This window comes from Schistocerca piceifrons, chromosome 5 (assembly GCF_021461385.2).
Source record: "Schistocerca piceifrons isolate TAMUIC-IGC-003096 chromosome 5, iqSchPice1.1, whole genome shotgun sequence".
NCBI lineage: Eukaryota > Metazoa > Arthropoda > Insecta > Orthoptera > Acrididae > Schistocerca > Schistocerca piceifrons.
This window is the reverse complement of record NC_060142.1, coordinates 28,469,178-28,479,538: the sequence shown is the minus strand read 5'-3', so window position 1 is coordinate 28,479,538 and position 10,361 is coordinate 28,469,178.

Sequence of the window (10,361 nt, the reverse complement as noted above, 5' to 3'; positions counted from 1 at the left end):
ATTAACTTTGTAAATGTGTCCTTTTTACGTGCACTATTATAGTTTTCAATTTCCAAATGAAGTATTACGTGATTATTCAGATACATGTTGTGTAAAGTTAGTGAATCACCTGGTTAGATTTGAGAGAGAGCCGAATGTCCCCATCCGTATGACAGGTTAAATAAATGAGTGAATAAATAAGTTAATATTTTCAAAAATAATTCATTATCTTCAAGGCATATAACCCTTCTGGTTAGACAACCGTACCATACAGTTTTAACTTGTCTCCAATATTATCTGACATTTCTTATAGATCCTTTCCGTCATTTCATTAGGTAGATGAGATTTGAAGATCTTAAGATTAATCGCTTCTTGCTCCAAGAATTTCTGCTTGGTTATTCCGACCAGTTATTTAAATTTCTATACGACATTAATCTTCCCTTTATTTAAAATAAAAAAAAATGGCTCTGTGCACTATGGGACTTAACATATATGGTCATCAGTCCCCTAGAACGTAGAACTACTTAAACCCAACTAACCTAAGGACATCACACAACACCCAGCCATCACGAGGCAGAGAAAATCCCTGACCCCGCCGGGAATCGAACCCGGGAACCCGGGCGTGGGAAGCGAGAACGCTACCGCACGACCACGAGATGCGGGCATTTAAAATCATCTGTCACTGATATTTGTAATGTATTTTATCTTCTCAAAGGAAACCTGTAATCTTACTTTCTCAGCTATCTCTGTTAGTTGATGAATCTTCGTGATTGGTGGGTTAACGTTGTTGAAAAAAATGGCTGAGTTTGGGTCCTAGTCTGAATAATTATTCATTCCCATCCTTTTAGCTCCATTGTCGAATGACCTTTTCCTACATACAGATAAAAAGGAGTGGAGAAACTTCATCGAGTTGTTTGATACCAGTTTCAGTTTTGGAAGCTATCTGAGTTATTGTCAACGAAATTCACTTTTGCACCTGTATCGATCAGAACCTGTTGAATCATCCACGCCAAATCCTTCCATAACTTTCAACAGTGACTCACTGTCAACTGAGCCGTGCACGTTTTTCTATCAATGCATACGACCCCACTGTAGTACCTAACACACATTTGATGCCTGATAATGTTTGTGAAGTTGAAAATCTGCTGTAGGCAAGAACGTCCTTTACTGATGTTAGCCTGTTACTCATTAGTCTGTTTATTATGATAATCTTCAATTCAGTTCTGTAGTGTTTACGAGAGCATCTCCCATAGAACAGATACTAATGTAATATGCCTTCAACGGCTGATCACCTTCCGAGCTACCATTTTATGGAGTTGGCGGACTAGGGCCGCAGCCAAACAGAGGATACCCGACCAGATCTCTGTATCTTCAGAATATCTTCATTCGCCAGCTTCAGGAACTCTGAAACAATTGATTCCTGTCTACCTGCTACATTATTCCTTAGGTCATCCATGCTCTGTTGAATATCAGTTTTAGTTGCGTGGACGCGCGTTTGTCGCTATTCGAGTGGCTTGTCGAATGGGTAATCTCCCTTTTGGTTCATTCCAATTTCGCAGTTTTCTTAAACACGCTGCCAAGATATTAGAGTATTAGCCGATTAGATTTTTTGTTTATGCCCAGCATTCCATTTCTTTCTCTGAAAAACTTGACTGGAAATTGATACACTTTCAGCTTAGAAATGAAAATTTCAGTGAAAGCCCTGAAATTGTTCTTTATAATATCCAGATCAATATTTTCCATCTGTTATTTCTAAAGTAATTGCGTTACATGTCGAATAACAGGGGCTGCGTGCTTCCGACTTTTACAAAAGGAGTTAAAATCTTCATGTTCCTTTGGGGAGTTTCATTTTTTCAACGAATGTGTTCTACGTACGTAATTTTGGTGCCAGGTCTAGTTGAACCACCTACGTTTCCGTTTGCGACCTTTCAAGATTGAAACATTAGCTGCTTGTAGTACTCTCTACTGTATTGTACTCTCTGTCCAGTTCTTAGACTGAAATGTTAGTTGCTGGTGGCACTCTTCCAGTACTTGTTAATTGATTTTTAATTTTGTCACATCATTTCTGCATTTGTTCTTTCCAGTTGTTGGAATTTTTATCCTTGAGAGTTAATTATCAAAATGATACTTGGTACCACTCTGTACTTTAATATTCTTAATTTCCTTCATCGTATTCCTTGAATGGGGCGCTTGGACGAATTTTTATCGTTCGAGGTTCCAAGTGGACGCCGTGTCTCCTCCTTACTTAGTTTGCGTTTGATATTAAACTAAACGTTCAATAAAGTTCGAGAAAACCCAATTCAAAATGTGTTGCTCTTTCCGTGCGTAGAATGTTTCCCTGTACCGGTTCATAATTTGCTTCTGTTCCACGTCAGTTTAGAGTCGTCAACGAAAATCTTAATATTCTTCGTAGTTATTTTCGCCATCTCCTTCTCGAGGAGGTCTCAAAATTGTTCTTTTTTCTCTGGACTATAACTGTTGTTCTCACAGATGAGATGGCCGCATATATATTGGACAGTGTGTAGCCGCCTCCGGCAGCAAAGAGTGAGTATTGACAGTTATTTCATCCTTTAGAAAAATTCACTACTGACTAGATGAACGTCTTGTTTACAGAGAAATCTTTTCAAAACATTGATATATTCTTGCTTATATTCATGGCTTCCTTTTTTTCATAGCTCGTATAACCTACATTGACAATAACATTTTCGTTCTGATAATGTGTACCTTGAAAACCAGGATTGTGATGTTTTGGTAGTTCAACAAACTGTAAATCAATCGTGTTTACCAAATTTTTCTGAAATATTTCATTTTTATCGTACCGATGTAAGAATTTTGTTTCATTTTCAACTTAGTGTTTCTCGATGCGGAGCATCCAAGTCCCTCTGACTTATCTAATAAGGTAGCTGCAGGCCTAAAGGATCCAAAGATATGCTTGCACTCCTAACAGTGATGGGTTTCTGCCTACAGTTGCCACCGGGGTTAGTGGTATCTTTTTGACGACTTTCGATGATGTCTGATTGTTAGAGATATGTGGGTCAGATTTGTTCCTTCCCGGTAATAGATTCAAAGTATTATGCCATGAAGCTTGGAGTTCGTTTGCTTTGTACAGCTTTGGTACGAATGGTCCTCTTCTGCTTTAAAAGCCGTTGACTTTTTACATCAGTAATTCTGGAAAAGTATGCTTTCAAGTTGCTACCAGACGGGGCAGCTGAACTAATTTCTTTCTTCGTTTTCTTTTTTTTTTTGTGACAGGCAGAGCCTGGTTCCCTAGTCTTGCGCCTGATTGTGGGATTGATTGTTTGTATTATTAGATGGTAATATGTTTGTTATTAGTAAGATGTACAATTCATTCTGATTTAGCTAACTTATCTCGACATATTTGCAGTTGTACTTTAATGATATTTAAGGCGTTGAAAGTTGTAAGTATTTTATTTCCCTGATTATCTGGCTATTTCAGTCAATGATATGTTAACTTTAATGCTACCAGAGGCATCTTTCTTGATCTTAATTTTCAGGATTCCTGGACAGGAGTATCATTTTGCTAAAAACTGCTGTTTGTTGAGGGCAGGACACAGTCACGAATGTGCTTACACTCTTTTCCTGTGGTTAACTGGCTGAGAGCTTAAAAATTTTCGTAGAACTACTAAGATCTCGCTAAGTGGAGGAATTGTCAAAAGCCTTCCATAGTATTGAAAGTCCTGATGTGAAGGGGTAAGTCTGCGAGTTTCGTGTACATCACATTTATTGATTTCTGATCCGTCGTGATCAATGGAGTTACTTCTATGAGACAGAATACCTGTGAGAATTATTTTTTATAACAAATGGATGACGTTCCTATCATTATACATTTTTTTGTTGCAGTAGGACAGTATAGTCGCAACAGATCTGTAGAGAAGGGGAAGGAAACAGAAATTAATTTCGCACAGCAGCGAGTCTTGACGCCCCTCACAAATACGTCACACGCTGACTTATACTACTCTATTATCGTGTAGTACGAAAATGAGGCAACCAGTCTGAAAGTATTTGTAGTTTCAATGAATAAGGGAAGTATATTTAAAACGTACTCCTTGGATGTGGTATCTCATTTACAACGTAGGCACCTAATTTTCTGGAGAAAGGTTCATTTTGTTTTCAAAACTAAAGCTCGTGCATACACACACACACACACACACACACACACACACAAACACACACACACAAACACGTACGCACGCTGCATTCTCGAACGCCATTTTTATGAAATATGTTACACAAAAGTGCTGTAGGAGTATTTTCAACATATCTAATTGAAATACGTTCATGTTCGTTATGCTTCTAAACCTGTGCTTTATGTAGCTTCTCTTTATGTTTCCAAATGATATTTTACTTTAAAAATTCATGACTTTCAGTCTTTGTCTACCATTTCACACATGTGTAAGATATCAATTGAAAATAATTGGTAACTCTTTCTGATAATGCCAAATCATTACAGTAATGATAACGTGCAAGGAAAAGCTTGACACATTTTTTCTTTTGTCAGATATCTTTTGATGTGATCAGACGTTGGTTTATCAAATTTCGATGGTGTAACTAAAACATTTGGGGCTTCATGCAAGAGGTTCTCGAATCTTCGCTGCAAACTCTCCATTAGTTTCTTTTAAAGGAATGGACAGAGGATAATCCGTTGTCAGACCGCAGAGACTCTAAGATGAATCGTAAAACTTTGAGTAACTGATGACAATGATTGCAAAATGGATGTTTTTTTAACCCTTTCTAACACAGTTTATACCTAAAATTATAAAAAGAAATTTTCCAGATAATTTTTGTCACTTACATAGTATCTAGATATAAGCTCTGTTATTCTCTGTTTAAAATTGAATAGTGATTTCGGGCTTGCCTTGAAATACATTAACTATACTTTTCTGGTCAATTGCAACGCCCGCGTTTGAAGATGAATGTCATGACGATCAGTTGATAATCGATAACCTAATATTTTTTGTAAAAGTGCTTCATCTTACCTCAGAGCCATTGAATAACACTTTTCCCAGCGAGAAAGCTGTACCACTCCACTAACTTGAGGTAATTACGCTTCAAGAATGAAGGGAACTCTGTGTCTTTGACAACTTTCGGTTTTCTTACTGAAACACTTTCGCCTACTGAACAGTTAAATCACATACGATACGATTTCAACGGTTGCCGTTAAAAACGGTAAGAGTAACAAACTAACGCTAAAGGGCTTAAGTCCTAATGTCTAATTTTACATGTACACAAAATAAATTCTCCGATCCTTGCTACGAATGTCACTTGCTACGTATAACTTCAATCTCCTAACGTTTATAGCGTGGTCGAATATCATAGTTCTCGTGACCTGGCATTTTTTTGTTTTTATTTTTTTTACTTTCTGGCTGGATATCCTTCCTGTGGCTGCAGCCATAAGTTAAAGGTAGCGGATGAAAGCTGTGTTTGTCGCCTGTCTGCGAATGTTGGAAACGCTGATCTGTATACCTATTTTTATTCAGATTCTGTTTATACAGTATGCTATGATTTCTTAGATCAGTGATATAAAAAAAATTATTTAGTGTCTGCCTCTATTCTTCTTAAGACGCAAACAACGCCAAAATACTATTTAAATTTGCTTTAGGGTATCAGTTAATTTGTCCCTGGAATCGTCACCAATCCTGTGTTAAAAAGACCCTCAGCATTTTTAAATTTGGCAAAGATTCAAGGAAATATCAAACAAAAGATAATCCACGATAGAATAATACTGAAAAGCCTCAAAGAATCTAGATCCTTAATTTATTCACCCTCTGCTGATGCAGATTCACAAGGAAGTAATGGTTCTACGGATTAGTTTTTACATTTTACATCAAAATATATGCACTCATTCCCATCCTTCTTTTTCTTGTGTTCCGGTAGCTATAACTCAACTGCGATAATTACATTTCAAGATTTTTCTTGCTTCCTACTACATATGATATTAAAACATTATCTTTGAACTGGTACGCTTTATGAGAGGAAATATCTTGCATACTAATATGTTATTTGTTTATGTTATTTTGTACTATGCATTATTTATTAAGCGCAACACTGCAATTACATCTGTGGAATTCAAAGTCAGGAAGGCAAGCAACGAATAATTCTGGCTTAACTCAAAGATTTTCACTACCATTATGGTGACTAATGTTGTGTCCTTCAAGTTACATTTTCCTATCTCGCTGTACTTCTGAAGGAATCCGTGTTTAATGGAACACACAGACAGCTCGTATGTAACACTCAGAAGGCGTCATTTTGCTACTGCATTCCGTTGAAAAAATTGAGTTTGTCAACGTTTACGACGACAAGCAGAGCTGACCCACCAAACGTATGACACCTGACACAGCTTTCTCTCCTGAAACCACAGTAGGGTTTATTTGACACTGTCCCCTAAACAGCATTTAACGATGCACTTACAAATCCGCTTTTGCTAGTAATAAATAAAAATTTACTTTAAATGGGCTTTTCTCACAGAACAAATCTGTTAATGAAAGTTTGCAATAATTTTCAAGGGAAGTCGTTTGGCAGTCACGGACAATAACTTGGATTCAATTTGTATTTTTGATGCAAGGACCTGAATCATCAACACCTGTTGCGGTTCTGCTATTACAGGTGCACATCTGTAACTCAAAATATTCTATTCTCTTGTATGAAAAATACCTTTCCGATTACACCTAACGGTAATTTATGACTTTCCACAGTCTTCATTTTTGAAACGCTTTGGCTCCAGGACAGGTTAACTGATAACAATATCCAGTCTTCAGAACCCTTGATACATTGTTTTGGGGCGTTAGTGGGGGAGGGTTAATAAGTGCTGTTTTTGTTTTGGTTGTTTCGTATTCCAGGGAGATGGCTGACTTTTGAAAACTAAAATGAGTAAGCATACCTACACAACAGATGGAACAGAATCTGTAGACGCACTTACTTAGAATCGTTTAGTTGCTGATCAAATATTCTGATTCTGTAAATTAAGGGTGTAAACACACACATCAAAATTTCAATTGCACATCAGATTCAGACAGAACAATTTAGTCTTTGATATATAACAAGAATACTGCGCCTAGTATATATGAATTTTCATTTATATCATTGTCCTACTCACCGCTGCTTGCATAGCTAAAGCTCCTGCAGTAGGTTACCTCTGCCACTGGTGTGTTGACGGCTCCTCCGTGCAGCCCCTCCGTCCACCTGCAGCGGTCCTGGGCGCTCCCGAAGTGCTTCAGCACTCACGCCGACACCATCTCGTGCTTCTCCTTCGAGTACGTCTCCTGCAACAGGAAAACACGGTTAGATTAATTCAGGATTACTTTCCCCGTCAATGAAACATATACCTATTAAAACAAAGAGTAGTCAGTATTTGTATTCCAAAAGAAAACCGATTTTCCGATCTTCTGTTATTCATCTCGTCTACAATTCCGTCCTGCAACAGATGAAGACACTGCAGTCAGTATAGGGTTTACGAAATGCTAGATTCGTTTAAATAGAAACTTCTCTCTATATTGAGTGTTTAGTGTTAGATCATTGTTGTAAATGGTGGCGTGAACGAAGAACGGACAGAGAATGCGAGCTACACGGGGTTGGACTCTCAAGGGTGATGGAGAGGGATAAATATATCAATCCAACGAATGAAACCCTCGCCCAGAAGCGACAGAGTCTAAATCTGCGAGCGCAAATAGTTTTGATACCTCTGACAGTATATCACTTCTACTGCAAATTCTTTGCTTGTTGTGTTTTTTGATTAGGTAGTGTGAACCAAAACAACAAAAATATCCAGCAAACAAGGGCTCTAAAAAGCATACCTAATGAGCTATCAGTTGTTGTTCACTAGAAGAAATGTATTTCACAGTAGCAAAAGTTAACAACTGCTCATAGCTCTGCAGGTATGCACGTTATAGTCCATATTTAATGAACCAATTTTGCTTTTTTCGATCAATTCCAGCTCGTCCCCAACGAGAGGCCTGCAGTAGGAGCGCGACTGCCAGACACACCAGAGCAATTTGCGCTTATAACTTTCAATTCAGCTGTTTCCTGACCATGGCCGCTTTCGTTACGTTGACACATTTACCTTCTTCTATCAATCCTGAGACTTTGTAGTATCACCATGGATTCACACTGTAGACTGTTATCATCTTCCAGTTAAAACACTACCAATAAGTACAGTCTGTATACTGCTTGGCAACAAAATTATGGACATTGTTTGTGTTTCAACAATTCATACACTAGGATCTGCGCTTTCAAATGCTAATATATGAAGATTTCAATGAGAAACAATGTATGTTTATTGTAACGCATCTTCTTGTATCTGTAACTAATCTAAATGGCCAGTAGTCACACACACTTTCATTAATGTATCTACAACGTGTGTATCAAGACGTCAGGTAAAGAGAGAAGTGCATGAAAATTGCGAAACTTTATGTTCGTTACGACTCGTTCATTATCGTTTGACGACTGTTCTGTATGTATCAACGCGCGACATAGAGGTATAAAGACAGGAGTGTTTCAGATTGTATCCTAGTATGTAACATCCCAGTCCGTCGTTATCTGCAGGAAATCCCAACGTATAACGCAACTTCTTGTGTTCTAAAAATGTAGCATTTCTGGTTGACAAATTTATGAAACACATCAATTTGGATGTTACCAGCCAACAGCTAACGAAGTCACAATTTGACCTGTGTGTTACCCATAGGGTTTAATGTGGACAACTGGTTTCTTGGTTTCGAAAAACGTAGTGGTGATTGCAGTAGTTTACAACCAAGACAAATCTCCAAAAACAGAGGAGAGAACCGGGAAACTGAAACCATTTCATTTCTGATTAGAGACGAAGATGCCCCAGCTGGAATTATCAGGTCATATTCTTAAGCATGTGTAACAGGACAGATTCGATGGTATTCCTGACGAGTGTTACAGGTAAACTGCAAATGGTGAGATGGTGAAATGTACTGAGTTACAAAAACAAGGCTATAAAAATTTTGTCTAAGGAAATGTCATATTCGGTAAAAATAAATTAAAATTTACTCCTATTCCCCAGTTGCAAACAAGTATTTACACAAGCTGACCTTAATTCCAGCCATATTCCAATCAGGAAAACGTCCCTAAATATTTCCAGATGGGCAACCATCTGATCACTATCATATCAGCTGCCATTTGACTGGGAAGATCTGGGCTGTGGATCCTACATCAAACTATCCACATTGCTCTCTGTAGAAAAGAATGAAATGTATAAAAGGGTAATAATATTAAATTTTCACTTTGTACCATTCCCTTAATTGCGTAGTATCATTTCTTTTATGGGTAGAGCCAAGGTTACATTGTGTCTCATGGATTATACTGCATACACAGACTGAGTTACTATTTACTGCTAGTCTTATTTAAATTAAGCTTCGCTAGGCTTGTGTTGTGATATGTACAATAAACTGAATATCACAATTTTCCTTCAGGTGAAAGGATACCAAGTATCATAACTGAGTTAACTACCAATCAAACTAATAAAACGGCTATTGGACAAGTAGTAGCATTTTACATGTCTTTACAATGGTTTAGTAAGTTTTGTACATGTTTCTTTCAATACGTACCAGGATTTTGTTGGCAGGGCTCTGTTCCTTAGCCTGACTGCCAGGTGTCGGCGCTCCTTCAGGATGAACTCTGAAATTAATGAAATATTTTTTGTTTTACTTATTCATAGATTTAACATTCTTTTTAGAAAAATTATTCAAACCAGAAATTACACATGTTGCTGCCATGCAAAACTGTTATACAACTATGTTTACTTTAATTTGATTAAAACATATACATGATTATCTCACTTAAATAACCCTAACTCATTGATACTTGAGTAACTTGAACTTGATTGAGCTATTTCTCTACAATCAGAATTCTGAATAATGAGAAGTAGTACTACAGTCGCTGCACACAGCTTAAGTACATAAATTTGGATAAGCCCAAACACCCCTTCCCCAATCTCTCCAATCGTAGAGGTCACTGTGTGGGGCAGTAATTACAGCATATTCACGAATTCAGCTGCGCTACACGGCAAGTTCCACGCTGAAGAATTCTGTACACACGGCTCGTCAGGCCTGACTCACCTGCTGGTCCTCCTGGACCTGCGGCCTCGTGGCAGCCTAATGCAGAGGCAGCAGGCCAGCAGCCGCCGCAGCAGGCCGCGGCTGGTCTCGGCCTCCCTCACCACCCCCTCCCCATCCTCTTCACCACCCTCTGCCTCAACCACATCCCGGTGCTGCTGCGGCGGCTGCTGTCGGGCTGCTTCGTCTCCACCTCGCCTCTCTTGCACCTTACCTGCTGCCACGTTTGGTATTACATACGTGAGCGCGGATCTCGGGGACGGCTCAGACTGCACGTCATGGCGGTAGCAG